The sequence below is a fragment of the Bos taurus genome, chromosome 22 (assembly GCF_002263795.3).
Source record: "Bos taurus isolate L1 Dominette 01449 registration number 42190680 breed Hereford chromosome 22, ARS-UCD2.0, whole genome shotgun sequence".
NCBI lineage: Eukaryota > Metazoa > Chordata > Mammalia > Artiodactyla > Bovidae > Bos > Bos taurus.
This window is the reverse complement of record NC_037349.1, coordinates 2805641-2824911: the sequence shown is the minus strand read 5'-3', so window position 1 is coordinate 2824911 and position 19271 is coordinate 2805641. Positions and strand designations below refer to the sequence as shown.

Genomic DNA, 19271 nt, shown 5'->3' with positions numbered 1-19271 from the left:
CCACTCTTTCAGATTTGGAGAAAAGCTAAAGTAAACCAAGAATTCATAAATAATCTCAAGTATATAGTTGAGCATTCAATCACAGCAAAGAGAAAATCCAAAACTGAAGGAGAGGATACAAATCCAACAAAACAAACAATTCATTACGTAAAAAACGCATGTTTAATAAACTAAATAGGATGGCATTTTAGAATAGCCACTAACTTCAGAAATATTTGAAACGATATTATTTAAAAGAATAACAGAATATCATGGAAATTTAAAGTTTGACCACTGAAATAAAAAAAATCAAATGATACACTATTAAAATGGTCAAATAAAAATCAGTAAACTGCAAGACAAAGCCAAGGGTTTTTCACAGAATGCAATCCAAAGTTTAAAAATGATGTATAAGACAAATGAATAAGCTAGGAAACAAACAAGTGAAAAACAAGCACATAAATAACCAACAGAGTTGGTTATGATCAGTGTAGGCTGCCATTAAAACAAACAACAAATAGACTGGTGACTTAAACAACAGAAAACAAGCTGACTTTCTCACAGCTTTGGTGGCTGAAGCTCTAGCTGACCTGGTTTCTGGTGAGAGCCTCCCGGCCTGTGACCGGCTACCTTCTCACTGTGTTTTCTCTCACACAGCCTTTCTCTGGTCCGTGACCAGAGAGAGCGAGCTTTCTGGTGTCTCTTCTGATAAAGCAACCAATTCTACAAGATCAAGTCCGTACCTTTTATGATATCATTTCACCCTAACTACTATCCTTAGAGGCCTGATCTCCAAACACAGTTGGAGATTACGGCTTTACCATATAAATTTAGGAGCACAAAAACATTCTGTCCACAATAATCAGTAAAACAAAAGCTGGGTCTTTAAAAGGAGAAAATTCAGAAATAAACCATATTAGAAACCTACCTGCAAACTATAGAAAAATTTAAAAGTTCCTAGAGGATATCTTATATATATTTAACATAGTTTAAAAGTCAGATAGAAAGAATGTAAAAAAGAAAAATCTATGTTAATCTCATTTAGGAAAGTAGATTTTAAATATCCTAGCTAAAGCAGATCAGATCTGAAAAGTAAGTCAGATGTATTAGAATATTGAGAAAAAGGGATCATGGCTAAATTGGCAGTGAGAAGTCATAGTTAATTATTCCAACACTGGTCCCCTCCAACCTGACTTCCCTCACATGTTGCATCATACAAAGCTCCATGGACACTGGCTATAGCCCAGAGCCCAAAACAATCAATACTGATCAACCACAACATGCGCACACCAGGGCCACCTCTACCCCTTCATGCCAGGGAAGGGGATGCTGCTAACCCAATCTGTATACTGGTGTGGTCGACTGTGAATTAAGCATGGTGATCCTGCTGCTAACTTGCAGCATCTCACAACTGTAACCACTTGTCTTAGATGGCCCAACAATCCTCAATGCCATGCTGTCAGGACAGTGCTAGAATCAAAGTTCTGCCACATTTTATTACTACTGTATCCTGGTCCAATCATGCCAGGGCGAATCATGTGTTTCTTTAATTATTCATTAGAAGCTCCGCAGTTCAATGGTCAAAGGCTCTATAATGATAAGTTGCCCTATGGACTGAATAGATTGTGCTATATTCTGCTCCAGAGTGAAATGAGGCAAGGGAGGCTCACCATTAAATTACTGACTCCGTCCTTGTGAGGGCTCTCTAGTAATACTGACCCAGCTAGTCTGACACATGGGCTGCTGGGCTACTCGCATTGTTTGCATGACATGCCATGTTACAGATTAGAGAAGGAAAACCATTATGATCATCTTCATATTTACCTCCCCCAAACAAGTGAGAAATTTAACATCGATTCACGATTTTTACAGCAAAAAATAAAGTTCAATCCCAGCCCAGCATCATTTACTAAAACAAATTCTGAGGTGACTAAATAGTAAGGTAAAAAGTATCAAACATAGACAGAATTGAAATAAGAATGCATTTGTATGCAGAACACAAAAAAGTCATAAAAGAAAAGACTTTTGAAAATGTAGAGATTAAATGTTCTGTGTAAATAAAACTTAAAAAAACATTAAAACCATAAAATAAGTTGAAAAGCAAGAAAAAGACAAGGTTGAATATTTTCAATACACAGACACAGGGATTAATATTCAGACTATACACAATATAAAGTGAGTGTACTTGGTAGAAGAGCTTCGTGAAAGCAGGGAAGCCTCAAGATTGCTTTTCTGTTTATATTATTTTTAAAACTTTGTAATAAGGACTAAATTAATTTGATATCCTAGTAAAAGTTTGAGTGTCAGGATCTAACAACATAAAAAGCACAAAACAGATTTTTTATTTCTAATATATGATTACAAACTGTATCACCATATGTAATATATAGTGCATTCTACAAGCAAAGAGGGGGAAAAGAGAAAAGAAGACTGTGATTGGATCTAATAATAAATATGAAACTTGAGATGATCCACATTCAATTATATTCTACCAAGTCCAAAGTGTAAAAAATAAAACTCAAATATGACTCAAGAGAGAGAATAATGGCTAAGATTTGTATATGGAAATATTGTGTTAGTCACTCAGTCAAGTCCTACTCTTCGTGACCCCATAAACTGTAACCCACCAGGCTCCTCTGTTCATGGAATTCTCCAGGCAAGAACACTGGAGTAGGTTGACATTTCCTTCTCCAGAGGATCTCTCCATCCCAGGGATCGAATACAGGTCTCCCACATTGTGGGGCAATTCTTTACCATCTGAGCCACCAGGAAATCCCTTAAGATTTGTACACTTTATCTCAAAGGTTACGGGAGAGTCCATCCACCTCACCATGTAGTTTGTGTACACTGTGACATGTAGGTTTTCCCAGAAGGAAAAAGTACCGAATTTTTAGACTAGGAATTATAAAATTATATAGTACACCCATAAATGGCTTACTGCTTATTATTATTTATACTAATTTTGAAATCCAGTTTTAAAATTAAGCACTGAGTCACATTTTTATAAGGTATGCAAAATGTTCTTTCCTCATTAGAAAAAGTCTGAACTGGAGACTTTTTGTCCTTGAACTTTTAGAAAAGCAGCAGTGAGATACTTTTGTTTGAGAGCAAATGAGAGACTTTTAATGAAGATTTTAGAATTGAAGAGCTAGACTTTCAGCATCCACCTGAATGTTTAGAAATCCTGACTAAAATTGATTCCCCAAACCAGACCACTTGGTATTAATGCATATCTCTTTTCTTTTAGTAGAATTTTTCTTTAATATAAAATGAAAATAAAATCTTAATAGGTTAAAACAAGCCAAATGCCCACCCTACACACATAAATACCTTAGAGTCACCTAAATCCAGAGTTAAACCTAAATTGTGCAAGTTTTCAGTGAAATCATAAGTCATACAATCCAAACAAAAGGCAACTGCAGAGATACATGGTGAGCCCTCCACGGAACGCACCCCAAGCAGCATTAGCCTGTGTTCCGTGCCACCGTGAAGACCTGTGCATCTTATTTGCTCACATAGTGCAACAATTCAATAGAATACATTAACTGCTAGGTGATGATGCTTTGATACTGTTCATATAGCATTCCTTATCTTAAATGATGTGAGTTTTCCAGAAGAGGAGCTTTGGTTTTGCTTTAGAAATCTCATCTAAATTAAACACCTTATTAAATATTAACATAGAGGGAGGTGACACAGGACACAATACAGACAGTCAAGTCACCTCTCTGCATATATAGGAATAACTTTCTCCTTCGAGGTATTTACACTGGAAAGCTTAGTGTGGCCTGATTAATATTTCAGTGGTAAAATTTTTAGTGATCAGAACCTTGGCAAAACTAGAATTCAAAAATTGTTAACAAATATTTCTAGTGATAAGACAATGGAATTATTACAAATTTATTACTATGAGGGAAAGCAATCATCTTTAAAAAAAATGCCTCAGTCACTGCTACTCAATATAGAAGGATAAAACTCCATAATTAGCCATAATCTCTGTCCTCTGAAATTTCCCTAGTATCATTCATTAGAAGGGGATTTACAGTTGTGAGAGCACTTTATAGCTACATTCAGCTTTCCTATGAAATACTCAGTTATCTTAAACACTATGTATACTGTTTTCTCTTAGTAAACTTGATACCAGCTTCAGAGTTTGTGGAAATGGAAAAAAAGAATCATCATCTATTATCATTCTAGAAATGATTTTTTGGTAGAATATCAAGTATACAAATCAAAAACAGGATAGGCACTACTAGGGCCTAAACTGTTCCTCCCACCCCCAATTTATATGTCGAAGTCCTAAACTTCAGTTTGGAGAAGACAATGGCACCCCACTCCAGTACTCTTGCCTGGAAAATCCCATGGATGGAGGAGCCTGTTGGGCTGCGGTCCATGGGGTTGCTAAGAGTCGGGCATGACTGAGCGACTTTACTTTCACTTTTCACTTTCATGCATTGGAGAAGGAAATGGCAACCCACTCCAGTGTTGTTGCCTGGAGATTCCCAGGGACGGGGGAGCCTGGTCAGCTGCTGTCTATGGGGTCACACAGAGTCAGACACGACTGAAGTGACTTAGCAGCTGCAGCAAACTTCAGTTATCTCAGAATAAAAGAGACAAGGTCCTTAAAGAGGTAATTAAATTAAAAAGAAGTCATCCGGGTGAGTCTTAATCCAGCCTGACTGGTGCCCCTATCAGAAGAGGCGATCTGGACACAGACAAGCACAGAGCACAGGAGAAGACAGAGGTCTAGGAGCCAAGGAGTAGAACCTTCCCCCAGGATCTCAGGAGCCAGCCCCGCCACACCTTGATTGCAGACCTCTGGCCTTCAGAACCCTGAGAAAATACATTTCTGTTGTTTAAGGCATTATCTTTAGTACTTTATCATGACAGACCCAGAAAACATATACAGCCACTCCTGTCTTTCCAAAACTGAAGTAGTTTTTTGTTCCCTTTTTCTGTAAGCCTCAGTCATCATTCCTCAGTGGAAAAGGGTGGTGGTCTGGCCCTGCTCCTCCAGCTTCTCAGAAACTGCTTTCTCACTGTTGCAGAGCGGCTTAAACAGATGTGTGTTAAGGAGGACTTTCCCAAATGCCTATAAAGATAAACCCACAACATACTTCCTGCCTTTCCCAACATGTGAGGCTGAAAATTAAAGACAGTTGTCTTGTTAAAACCAGAAGCCATCTTTGCACAAGGGCCATCATCTGAGTGGTAACTGGAACAAAAGCCTGGGCTGGAGCAGTACCTGAGAGGGAACTGCAGGCACCAGAACTGTGACACTGGGATTCTTCTTGCAGTTTAGTCATCTCATGGCTTCTTCATCCCTTTCTAGACAGAGCTTACACTGTCTTTGGCTTCAACACAGAGCTCAGACCAGCCTGCCCTGATATCTATCACCTGACTCTAGATTTTGGTTTTTCATCCCACTGGCAGCTTTTCCTGTCTTTTCACAAGCAGCACTCCACCACTGCAAACCTGTTCTGAAGGAGTCTCCTGGAACTTAGACAGCTCTAGAAGTCCTTTCAGCATTTACTTCCACTCAAGTGAGAACCAGAGAACCGAGCTCTGCAAATATAGCAGCCTTCTACAGTGCAGTACACCCTTGGCTTGTGAAACTCAACATCTTTACTTCTAGAAATAGTCTTCCAAAAGCTGCCATTCCACCCCTATCTTCAGTAATGCTCCTGTGGTGTGACGTGTGCCCTAGGCCATCCCCCGGCCCACATCCAGGCCCTCCCTCCTCAACCGCGTTATCTAGGATGACTGCCTCCCGTAGCTCTCCATCAGACTACTTTTTTGGTTTTGATTTTAACAAAGCAGCAGCACACAGCAAAGCTCCAAAAGCCCAAGGAAGGGGCAGAATCCATGGCTGTGGGGGAAGTAAACTGGCATTTGCTGCTGCTGCTGCTAAGTCGCTTCAGTTGTGTCCGACTCTGTGTGACCCCATAGACAGCAGCCCACCAGGCTCCCCCATCCCTGGGAGTCTCCAGGCAAGGACACTGGAGTGGGTTGCCATTTCCTTCTCCAATGCATGAAAGTGAAAAGTGAAAGTGAAGTCGCTCAGTCATGTCCGACCCTCAGCGACCCCATGGACTGCAGCCGACCAGGCTCCTCCGCCCAAGGTGCTAAAGAACATTTAGTATGTAAGTGCATTCTAAACACTTGACAGGACATACATGTAAAGACACAGAGATTAAACATACAGTTTACCTTCCCCTCCTCAGTTTCTATTTCTCAGTTTTTCTTTCCTCCTGGGAACTTTAGCAGATAGCTAACAATGCAGACCTGGGGGAGCTGAGAACACTCCTTGTAGAAGAAAAAACATGGAGGTGCTATCAGATTATATTTGAAAGATTACAGCAGAAGAGAGGGAATGAAGTAAGGAAGTGATTGGTCAAGTTGAAAAAAAAAAAAAAAAGGTGTAAATGTTTTTGTGTCTCCTGGGTATGTACTTGGAATGGAATAGCTTGGTCATTGTTGTTGTTCAGTTGTCAAGAAGTGTCCAACTCTCTGGGACTCAATGAACTGCAGCATGCCAGGCTTCCCTGTCCTTCACTAGCACCCTGAGTTTGCTCAAATTCATGCCCCTTGAGTCAGTGATGCCATCCGACCATCTTATCCTCTGTTGCCCCCTTCTCCTCTTGTTCTCAGTCTTTCCTGGCATCAGGGTCTTTTCCAGTGAATCAGCTCTTTGCATCAGGTGGCCAAAGGACTGGAGCTTCAGCATCAGCATCAGTTCTTCTAATGAATATTCAGGGTTGATATTTTAGGATTGATTGGTTTGATCTCCTTAATGTCCAAGGGACTCTAAAGAGTCTTCTCCAGCACCACAATTCAAAAGCATCAATTCTTCAGCACTCAGCCTTCCTTATGGTCCAACTCTCACATCCATACACAATTACTGGAAAAACCATGACTCTGACTGTACAGGCCTCTGTCAGTACAGTGATGTCTCTGCTTTTTAATACTGTCTAGGTTTTTCACAGCTTTTCTTCCAAGAAGCAAGCATCTTTTAATTTCATCGCTGCAGTCACTGTCTATGGTGATTTTGGAGCCCAAGAAGATATACTGTCAGTGTTTCTACTTTTTCTCTATCTGTTTGCCATGACTAAGATGCCATGATCTTAGTTTTTTGAATGTCGAGTTTTAAGCCAACTTTTTCACTCTCCCCTTTCACTGTCATCAAGAGGCTCTTTAGTTTCTCTTCACTTTCTGCCATTAAAGTAGTATTATTTGCATATCTGAGGTTGTTGATATTTCTTTTGGCAATCTTGATTCCAGCTTGTGATTCATCCAGCCCGGCATTTCACATGATGTGCTCTGCACTTAAGTTAAATAAGCAGGGGACAATATACAGCCTTGATGTACTCCATTCCCAATTTTAAGCCAGTCTGTTCTTCCACGTCCAGTACTGTTGCTTCTTGTCCTGCACACAGGTTTCGCAGGAGGCAGGAAAGGTGGTTGGATATTCCCATCTCTTTTAAGAATTTTCCACAGTCTGTTGTGATCAACAGTCAAAGGTTTTAGCATAGTCAGTGAAGCAGAAGTTTTTCTGGAATTCCTTGCTTTCTCTATGATCCAGTGAATGTAGGCAATTTGATCTCTGGTTCCTCTACCTTTTCTAAATCCAGCTTGTACATCTGGAAATTCTTGATTCATATACTGCTGAAGCCTAGCTTGACAGATTTTGAGCATAACCTTGTTAGCATGTGAAATGAGTGCAATTGTACGGTAATTTGAACATTCTTTGGCATTGCGTCTCTTTGGGATTGGAATGAAAATGGACCTTTTCCAGTCCTGTGGCTGCTGCTGAATTTTCCAGATTTGCTGGCTTATTGAGTGCAGCACTTTAACAGCCTGGTCATAGGCTGACTCTATGTTGAACATTCTGAAGAACTGTCCAAGTGTCTTCTCCAGTGGCTGCACCATTTCACATTCCCAGCAGTGACTGTATGAGGGTTTCCACTTCGCATCCTCACCAACACTTGCTATCTGTCTTTTTTATTACAGCCATTCTAGAAGGTGAGAAGTGTTTTCTCATTTCAGTTTTGATTTGTTTTTCTTGTATCTAATGTTGAATATCTACATGTGTCTTTTGGGCCATTGCTATATCACCTTTAGAGAATTGTTCTCTGCCAATGTTTAAAATTGGGTTACTTGCTTTTTATTATTAATTTTTAAGACATATTTTAGATACTAGACCGTTATATCTTTTCAAAAATATTTGAAAATATTTACTCTCATTCTGTGTGTTGTCTTTTCACATTCTTGATAGCAGCACAAGAGTTTTTAAATTTGATGAAGTCAATTTTTCTGTTTTTTCTTTTGTTACCTATGATTTTGAAGTCAACATAAGAAGGTTTTGCCCAAGCCGAAGTCAGGAAAATTTACTCCTGTATTTTCTTCTAAGAATTTAATAGTTTTAGCTTTTATATTTAAGCCCTATGATCCATTTTAATTTAATCATTTAAAATATTACAAAGACGTTCTTACAACTTGATTCTTTTCATGTGGCTATCCAGCTGTCCCAGTATAACATTTGTTGAAGACTGTTTTCCCATTAAACTGTCTTGGCATCCTTGTTGAAAATCAATTAAGTCTAATTCTAAGAGTTTATTTCTGGACACACCATTCTATTCCACTGATGTATTCCATTCTTACAGTACTAACATAAGAATATACCATGAAAGTACCATATGAACGGAAGAATGCATCATGGAATAGAACTGTCCTGATTACTGTAATTTTCTAGTAATTTTTGAAAATGGAAGTGTGAGTCTTCTACCTTTGTTCTTTTTCAAGATTGTTTGGCTCTTCTGAGTCCCTCAACTTCCATATGAGATCTGGAAGCTTGCCAATTTCTACAAAGAAGTCAATGGAAGGTTTGACAAGGATTGCATTGTATCTATAGATCAATTGAGGGAGTACTGTCATCTTAACAATATCAAGTATTCCAATCCATGAACATGAGAAATCTTTCCATTTATTTAGGTCTTCCTCAAAAATGTTTTATTATTTGCAGAATATAAGCTCTGCACTTCTTGTAGAAATTATTCCTAAGTATTATATTCTTTTCATACTATTGTAGATAGAATTTTCTTAATTTCACATTTGGATTGCTGATTGCTAGTGTACAAATATACACTTGTATATTGATCCTCTGATAACTCTGCTGAACTGGCTTATTAGTTCTAGTGGTTTTTTACTGGACTCCTTAGGATTTTCTATTTACCAAATCATCTACAAACATAGAAAAGTTTACCTTTCCCTTTCAACCTGGATGCTTTTAATTTCATTCTCTTGCCTAACTGCCCTGGTTAGAACCTGGACTATAATGTTAAAACTGGGAAGACTGAGCATCTTGCTTTGTTCCTTATTTCATCATAAAGTGTAGTGTTGTCTATGAGTTTTGTGCAGGTGCCCTTTCTGATTGAGGAAGGCCCTTTCTGATTGAGGAAGGCCCTTTCTATTCCTAGTTTGTTGAAATTTGTTTTTAAATCGGGAAAATGTGTTCAGTTCAGTTGCTCAGTCTGTCTGACTCTTTGCGACCCCATGAACTGCAGCATGCCAGGCCTCCCTGTCCATCACCAACTCCCGGAGTTCACTCAAACTCACGTCCATTGAGTCAGTGATGCCATCCAGCCATCTCATCCTCTGTCATCCCCTTTTCTCCCTGCCCCCAATCCCCCCCAGCATCAGAGTCTTTTCCAATGAGTCAACTCTTCGCATGAGGTGGCCAAAGTACTGGAGTTTCAGCTTTAGCATCAGTCCTTCCAAAGAACACCCAGTCAATCAGCAGATGAATGGATAAGAAAGCTATGGTACATATACACAATGGAGTATTACTCAGCCATTAAAAAGAATCATTTGAATCAGTTCTAATGAGGTGGATGAAACTGGAGCCTATTATACAGAGTGAAGTAAGCCAGAAAGAAAAACACCAATACAGTATACTAACGTATATGGAATTTAGAAAGATGGTAACAATAACCCTGTATACAAGACAGCAAAAGAGACACTGATGTATAGAATAGTTTTTTGGACTCTGTGGGAGAGGGAGAGGGTGAGATGTTTTGGGAGAATGGCATTGAAACTTGTATAATATCATATATGAAACGAGTTGCCAGGCCAGGTTCGATGCACGACACTGGATGCTTGGGGCTGGTGCACTGGGACGACCCAGAGGGATGGTATGGGGAGGGAGGAGGGAAGAGGGTTCAGGATGAGGAACACATGTATACCCGTGGCGGATTCATTTTGATATATGGCAAAACCGATACAATATTGTAAAGTTAAAAAATAAAATTAAATTAAATTAAAAACAAACAAACAAAGAACACCCAGGACTGATCTTCTTTAGAATGGACTGGTTGGATCTCCTTGCAATCCAAGGGACTCTCAAGAGTCTTCTCCAACACCACAGTTCAAAAGCATTAATTCTTCAGCGCTCAGCCTTCTTCACAGTCCAACTCCCACATCCATACATGACTACTGGAAAAACCATAGCCTTGACTAGACAGACCTTTGTTGGCAAAGTAAGGTCTCTGCTCTTTAATATTCTATCTAAGTTGGTAATAACTTTCCTTCCAAGGAGTAAGCGTCTTTTAATTTCATGGCTGCAATCACCACCTGCAGTGATTTTGGAGCCCCAAAAAATTTTGTTAAATGCTTTTTCTGCATCTATTGGATGAGATGATTGGATGGCATCACCGACTCAATGGACATGGGTTTGGGCACACTCCAGCAGTTGGCAATGGACAGGGAGGCCTGGTGTGCTGTAGCTCCCTCACAAAGAGTCGGACACGACTGAGCGACTGAACTGAACTGACTGACTGAGATGATCATGTGGTTGATCATCAGTATACTGATACGGTATACTATACTAATTAATTTTCAGATGTTAAACTAACTTTAAATTCCTGAGACAAATTTCTTTAATCATCATGTATGGCATTTTTTAATATGTTGCTGGACTTGGTTTGCTAGTAGTTTGTGTAGGATTTTTGTCTCTACATTTGTAAAAAATAATGGTCTATTCTTATCATGTCTGATTTTGGTATCAGAGTAGATGGATTTGATTTTAAATTCTGTGATTACAAACCTTAAAAGGATACTCAATACTTCTTTATAATTCTACCATAACAATTTAGGCGAAGTCGCTCAGTCGTGTCCAACTCTTTGTGACCCCATGGACTGTAGCCCACCAGGCTCCTCCATCCATGGAATTTTCTAGGCAAGAGTACTGGAGTGGGTTGCCATTTCCTTCTCCAGGGGATCTTCCTGACCCAGGGACCGAACCTGGGTCTCCCGCATTGCAGGCAGACACTTTAATGTCTGAGCCACCAGGGAATCCCTCTAATTCTACCATAGTTGCCTTTAAGTATACTTTCCTGTTCATCTAGACAATTTCTCTATTGAAAACATACTCTTCTGCCTCCCCACCTTAGCTAATGACCCTAATTAGGAAATATTTCCATGAATTCGATTATTGTTTTCATCTAGGATCAATCACAAGCACATAAACAAACATACACAAAGACTTAAGCTTAGCTCACAGGCTAGGTTAATGTGAAGATATATCAGAACAAACCTATTGTCTCCACATTTAAGCCTCTTGTGATGAAAATGGAATTGTTCATCTGCCTTAAATTATACTTCCCAAGCTATATTTTTCAATATTCTGGATAATGTGATCACAGTGTCAAGCTATCATGGAGTCTTCTGCTCTTATATGCAGAATATACTTGAAATATGTTTATCAAGTATTTTGTACAATTATAGAAACTTGGCATTAAAGACACAAATTTTAAAATAGTTTTGACTAATAAAAAATTACAGTGGACTAAATCTTACTAGTTGGTGATGGACAGGGAGGCCTGGCATGCTGCAGTCCATTGGGTCGCAAAGAGTCAGACACGACTGAGTGACTGAACTGAACTGAACTGAAACTTTACTAGTAATCTGGCTATTTAATGTTTGTGAGTCTTAACTTTAAATACTGAATGTCATAACCAATATATTGTTAGAATATATGTGTTGTTAATATGTTCATAAGATATGGTGAATAAGTTAAAGAGAAATAGGAAGATTAATAGATAAAATAAGAATACAATACAATACCAAGTTTTAAAATACTTCTTTACAATTTTAGGTATGATTTAACTGGTATTCTAATTACTTATGGCCATAATTAGTGTTACTAAATTTGAAATTATTATAAATATTGTTCTATAAGAACTGAATAGTCTCTATGTCCAAAACTATAACTTTTTTAAAAATTATTAAAATGAGACACCAATTATTTCAAAGTCTATAGTAGCAATAGCCTACTACTGTATAATGAACTGCAATAATTCATAACTAATTTTTAATATAAACTATTTTTGGTACGCCAAAAAGAAAATGTGACACATAAAAAAGGCTCACAGCTTTTATCCTGACATGACTAAAGTAAAAGTTGCTGAATCCAGAAAGCAGAGAGCAGCACAAACATGTAAACAAAAGCATTTACTTGTAGTTTGACTAGATACATTATCGAAGAAAAAAAAATTTAAAGAGACAGTTTTCTTGTATTTTCAAACACTGAGCATTCTAGTAAGCAAATGAACTCTGAAAAATGAAATGGAAAAGTTGTAAAAAGATTTATATTGCAGTAAGAGGCTAAAAGATCTAGGGACTTCTCTGGTGGTACAGTGGCTAAGACTCCACACTCCCAATGAAGGGGACCTGGATTCAGGGTCAGGGTACTAGATCCCACATGCCACAGCTAAACAGTGTGCATGCTACAACAAAAGGATCTTGCGTGCTGCAACAAAGACCAAAGATCCTGCGTGCCACAACTAAGACACAGCCAAGTCAAATAAAAAAGGAAATGTTTTTTAAGAAAACATAGAGACTTAGAATATATTTGAAGTTGATACATTTAATTTTTTTAAATTATATTAAAGTGTGTAGGGAATCACTTTACCACTTGTGATGGTAACTTCCGCCATGAAATTAAAAGATGCTTGCTCCTTGGAAGAAAAGCTATGACCAACCTAGACAGTGTATTAAAAAGCAGAGACATCATTTTGACAACAAAGGTCCGTACAGTCAAAGCTATGGTTTTTCCAGTAGTCATGTACGGATGTGAGAGGTGAACCATAAAGAAGGCTGAGTGCCAAAGAACTGATACTTTCAAACTGTGATGCTGGAGACTCTTCAGAGTCCCCAGGACAGCAAGGAGATCAAACCAGCCAATCCTAAAGGAAGTCAACTCTGAATATTCATTGGAAGGACTGATGCTGAAGCTGAAGCTCCAATACGTTGGCTATCTGATGAGAAGACCTGACTTATTTAGAAAAGACCCTGACGCTGGGAAAGATTGATGGTAGGAAGAGAAAGGAACGACAGAGGTCGAGATGATTGGATGGCATCACCGATTCAATGGACTTGAATTTGAGCAAGCTGCAGGACACGGTGAAGGATGGGGTCGAAAAGAGTCAAGACATGAGTGAGTGACTGAACGGCAACAAGGAAGTCCCTGGTGGTCCTGGTTAGGACGTGGTGCTTTCACTGCCGTGGGCCCAAGTTTACAAAGATCCCACAAGCCATGGTGTGCAGCCAAAACACCAAAAAAAAAAAAAAAACCACAAACCAGTCCTACTTTTGATGACTGTTGTATTAAGTGAGATTGATGTATATTTTTTAAAGTGTGAATTTTATATTTAGATATCCAAATAAAACATTACAAGGTTAAAAGCAATATTATAAATGCATATGAAGCTGACTGAAACTACATTGTATCAGCTATAATTCATTTTGTTGCAAGTGACGGCTTAAGCCAAAAAATTAAAATTAAAAAGGAAAGAAAAAAGAAAAAACTATTGGTTTATATGTTAAAGAGAGAAGTATGTCAGATAACATGAGGCACAGCTAAATTCAGAACTAAATCAACACAGCAAAATCAGCAGCATTTCTTTACACCAACAATGAACTACCCAAAAAGGAAATCAAGAATACTCTCATTTATAATAGCACCAAAAATAATAAAATACTTACAGATAAATCTAACCAAGTAGGTGAAAGATCAGTTAAATGAAAACTATAAAACCCTGATGCAGGGACTTCCCTGGTGGTCCAGTGGCTAAGACTCTGTGCTCCCAATGTAGTGGGCCCAGGCATGATCCCCGGTCAGGGAAGTAGATCCCGCATGACACAACTAAAAGATGCTGGGTGTTGAGATAAAGATCAAATATCCCAGTGCCACAACTAAAAACCAAAACAATTTACTTAAAAAAAAAAATTTAAAAACCATTGGTGAAAAAAACTGAAGATGACATAAGTAAATGAAAAGATATTCAGTGTTCATGGATTGGAAGAATATTGTTAAAATGTCCATACTATGCAAAGTGAGCTACAGATTCAATGCAATTGCTATCAAATCCCTATAGTATTTTTCACAAACACAGGGAAAAAAACATAAAATTCCCATGGAACCACAAAAGATCCAAAATAGAGAAAGTAATCTTGAGAAAGAACAAGTTGAAGGCATCACAGTTTCTGATTTCAAAAATACAGTGTTACAAAGCTACAGTAACCAAAAGATTATGTTGTTTGATTGAAGAAATACATACAGACCAACTGAACTAAACAGAACAGAGAAATAAATCCACAAATATATGGTCAACTAATCTTCAACAAGGGCATCAAGAACAGATAATGAGGAAAGGACAATCTCTCCAATAAGTGAGGCTTGGAAACTCAATATCAATTATCTTACAAAATACACAGAAATTAACTCAAAATGGATTAAAGGCTTAAAATGTAACACCTGATACTAGATGGAAACAGGGGGAAAGCTTCATGACACTGGTCTTGGGAATGATTTCATGGATATGATACCAAAAACACAGGCAATAAAAGCAAAAACAGACAAGTAGAAATGCATCAAACTAAAAGGCTCTGCATAGCAAAGGAAAGAGCAGAGTGAAAAGGCATCCTGAAGAAGAGAAAATATTCATAAACCATATCTGATAAGGGGTTAATATCCAAAATATCTTAGGAATTCCTACAACTCAAAAGGAAAAAATCAAATAATCCAATCAAGAAATGGGCAAAGGACCAAATAGACATTTTTTCAAAGAAGACATACAAACAGCCAGCAAGAGTATGAAAAAATGCTCAATGTCATTAACCATCAGGGAAATGCAAATCAAGCATTGACAAGGATGGAGGATAAGGTTATCCTTGCACACTGTCAGTGGACATGTACATTGGTCTAGCCATTGTGGAAAACATTATGAAGGTTCTTCAAAAACTTAAACATAGAATTATGATATGATCCAACAATCCCACTTCTAGATATATATCCAAAGGAAATAAAAACATTGAGGTATCTGCACTCCCATGTTCATCGCAGCATTAGTCACAATAACCAAGAATTAGAAAACAACCTAGGTGTCTATTGATTGATGAATTGATGAAGAAATAGTGATATACACATATATACATATATATAAAAATTATCTTTCAGCCTTAAAAAAAAAAAAGGAAGTCTTGTCCTATGTGACAACATAGGTGAACCCAGAAGGGCACTGGGCTGAATGAAATAAGTAAGGTATAGAAAGAAAAATACCACATGATCTTGCTTAGTCTGAAAAAAGTCAAACTCAGAAGCGCAGAGAATTGTGGTTACCAGAGGTGGGGGTGGGGAGAGGAAACGTGGTTCTGTTCCTCAAAGGGCACAAAGTTTCAGTTATGCAGGATGACTAAGTTCTAGACCTATAGTACAGGGTGGTGACTACAGTTAATAACGCTGCTGCAGAAATCTGATAAGACAGTAAACCTTTTTCTAAAATAACAAAGATAGAAGCACTGTTTGCAATCTCCAAATACCAGATAGAAGCTAAATATTTTTTTTTATTTACAGAGAATTCTTTTTGTCTTTTTAATCCTCCTATATTTTAATTTTACTTTTATTAAATTACAGTTGATTTACAATATTAGTTTCAGGTGTACAACATAGATTTAATATTTTTATATACTCCATTTCGAGTTATTATAAAATATTGGCTATATTCCCAGTGCTATGCAATATATCCTTGCAGCTTATTTATTTTATAAGTAGCAGTTTGTACGTGTTAATTTAATATGCCTATCTTGCTCCTCCCCAGTCCTTCTCCCCACTGGTAACCACCAGTTTGTTCTCTGTATCTGTGAGTTTGCTTCTGTTTTGTTACAGTAATTCATTTGTTTTATTTGTATAGATTCTGCATATAAATGATAATATAAAATATTTGTCTTTTAAGAGAGTAAATCTTAAGTGTTCTTACCACACACGTACAGCAACTATGGGAGATGATGGATATGTTGATAAATGTGACTGTAGTAATCATTTCACAATGTATTAATACACGTACATCAAAAACATCTTGTTATACATTTTAAATACAAACAATTCTTATAAAAACAAATAAATTCAGGAGTAACTGATTTCATCAGGATTTGTCTCCCCTTAGTCTCTCTACTTTGCCTGCTTCTGCATTAGGTGAAGCATTAGGTTCCATGTGAAGGAAGATGGCAGCCAGTACAAGGCCACTGAGAGCATGTGTGTCTCCCCTAGAGGTCCACAAAAGCCTCACAGCATCACACTGATTCTAAGTGGGCATGTGTCTCTCCCAGTGTCAGTGACCACAGCTGGTGAATATCATGTGCTAATTTTTAGGCAGAGGTCACGTGCGTACTACTGGAGCAAGGGGTAGACACCGCTCCAGACAAAATACAGTAGAGGAAGAGGACTTGAAGAGGTAAACTGGGTAGGAGACAAAACAGTAGGTATCCATGCGCTATTTGAAAATACTCATACCAGAGACAAAAACTGGAAGAAAATATAGAAAATAAAAATCTTACGGTAAGAAGAATATTAACTGTTTTTTCCTCTATCTTCCAAACATTTTTAATGGAAGTTTTAAAATTATAGTTTCATATAACTATACAGGTCACTCTTCATTACTTACAGATACCATATTTGCAATTCTGTCTACTCATTATAAATCATTTGTAACCTCTGATATCAATATTTGCTGGGCTTTTGTAAGGTAACACTGACTTCTTGCTTCAGCTCTCATAATGTAAACAAGTATTCATTGTGGTCTATTCAGGGCTAACATAAATGTAAAAGGACAAAATTAACATTTAAAAGTTATTTCTCAGTACCTATTCTTGAGATAAGCATTTTTTAAAAAAACATACTTGGTATCAGATTGACATATATCAAAATGGTGACTAACTACAGAAAATTTTGAATAATACTAATTTATCAGGTTTAATACTATTTTTCTGTATATTCTGTTCATAATAACAGTCTTTCAGTTAAAATCAGTTATTGAAAACTCTGAACTTTTAAAATATGAAAACAAGTTTCCAAATAAACCACTAAACAGTATAAATTTTCAATAAAAATGATTCCAATCTGCATTGTCTCTTTATTTACACACTTGTGTACCTAAATCTTTGCTAAGTTGTAACTTCTTGTTGCAAAGATTACATTGTAAAAATGTTTTATAGACTTGTAAATTTTAGAACTGTAAAGATGTATCAGGAAATATGCCCCAAATGGCTAATTTTATTTCATTTTAAATATTAATTTTTTGGTCCCACTGTGGTCATGTGGGATCTTAGTTCCCTGACCTGGGATCAAACCCATGCCTCTGGCAGTGAACGTGTGGAGTCCCAAACACCAGACCACCAGGGAATTCCCAATAATAGCTAATTTTAGAGTAATCTTAGAAAATGAATAAAGAGTTCAGTAATTTTAATCCTTAGGAATGTAATTATAATGTATGTAAGAAGTGTCAAGCAATATTCCCCTTAACCTACAAAAACATATTCCTTTGGGGGAAAAATCTGGTTTTATTTAAATATAGCAATATGGACAATATTTCAGCTGTGTATTAATTTGTTCCTTCACTCATTTTTTTTTAAACCAGATATTTACTGTGTACATGTCATGTGTTGCACAAAAGTTCTAGATGCTAGGGAAACACCAGTGAATCAAAACAGATACAGCATACATGAGTTAACATTCCAGTAAGAGAGGACACAGACAGTATATAAAAGCAAACCAATAAATAAATGTCAGATAATAAGTGCTAAAGAGCAACATAGGATGATATGATAGCGATATACATTATGTTGGAGGAGGTAATTTCTTGGAGGAAATTACAGTCATGCATATAGGTAACGCTACAAATTCAGACTCCAGTCTCAGATGAGCCCTCAGTATACCTTTAAGGCTATCCATTTTATGTATTATCTCTTTCCTCTTGCAATTCTTCAGTGATTATTCTAAACTTTTCTCAATCTCAGACCAACCTCTTCATTCTCAAAAGATAAACTTTCCTCTTACTTCACAAGGATTATCTTTGCCATTTCTCACCTGAATACCTAAAAAGCTTATCCGAAACTGCTCTCTTACTTCCTTGCTGCCATTTCAGACCTCAATTCTATTTTCTTCTAAAATACTTCTTGAGGATTTGCTATGAGCCAGTCATAATGCTAAAGGAAAAACAAGATTCTTCTCCTTAAGTAACATTAAGTACTATCATGAAACCAACACAGAATGATTTGGAAGCATACAGGGCACACCTAAGACTTCCAGGTAGGCAGTGTCAGGATACTGCCAAGAGGTGATTTTTAAGCCAACCTGAAAAATTACTAAGTAGAGTCAGGCCACTGTTATGTGCCCCTAGGAGTCTCTACTCTACTCCATGCCGCTTAACACACTCCACTTAACACTTAAATGAAGTGCTCTACAAGACAAGGAAAATCCTATGGCAAGTCATTTTATCTTGTTAACCACTGTATCCCTAGCATTTAATGAAATACTTACCAAAGAGAAGCACTGAAAGAATATTTATATTATACAATAAAGAAAATAGTATGAACTTTAAAGTTAGGTCTGTCTTTGACAGTACTGATATTCAAATTATTTAAAAACTAGGATGGCTGTGTGTATCAGCTGAATGTCATTTGCAGCTCTGGATTTAAATTCTGACTCCATTTTATATGAGATTTTAAAATTAAGGCAAGTCAGTTAAATAATTTGACTATCATTTTATCATTTGTACATGCTGATAATAATAATACTGAATTCATAGGATGGTTTTAATGATGAAATGAAACAGCATATGAAAAAACACATTTCAGAGTTAGTACATTAAATATAATAAATGTTTGACTTTCTTTCTAGACTGCTTTTAAATCAGTAATATTTATAGTTAGATAAGAAAATTAAAATACGAAGAAACCAGTGC

The 19271-nt window shown here is 37.2% G+C and overlaps 1 protein-coding gene across 2 annotated transcripts in view; it reads right to left on the bottom strand.

Annotated features, from left to right (window-relative positions):
* The window catches only part of ZCWPW2 (zinc finger CW-type and PWWP domain containing 2), a 154388-nt gene that overhangs the window by 123057 nt on the left and 12060 nt on the right, over positions 1-19271 (bottom strand). The gene's annotated exons all lie outside the window — the stretch shown is intronic.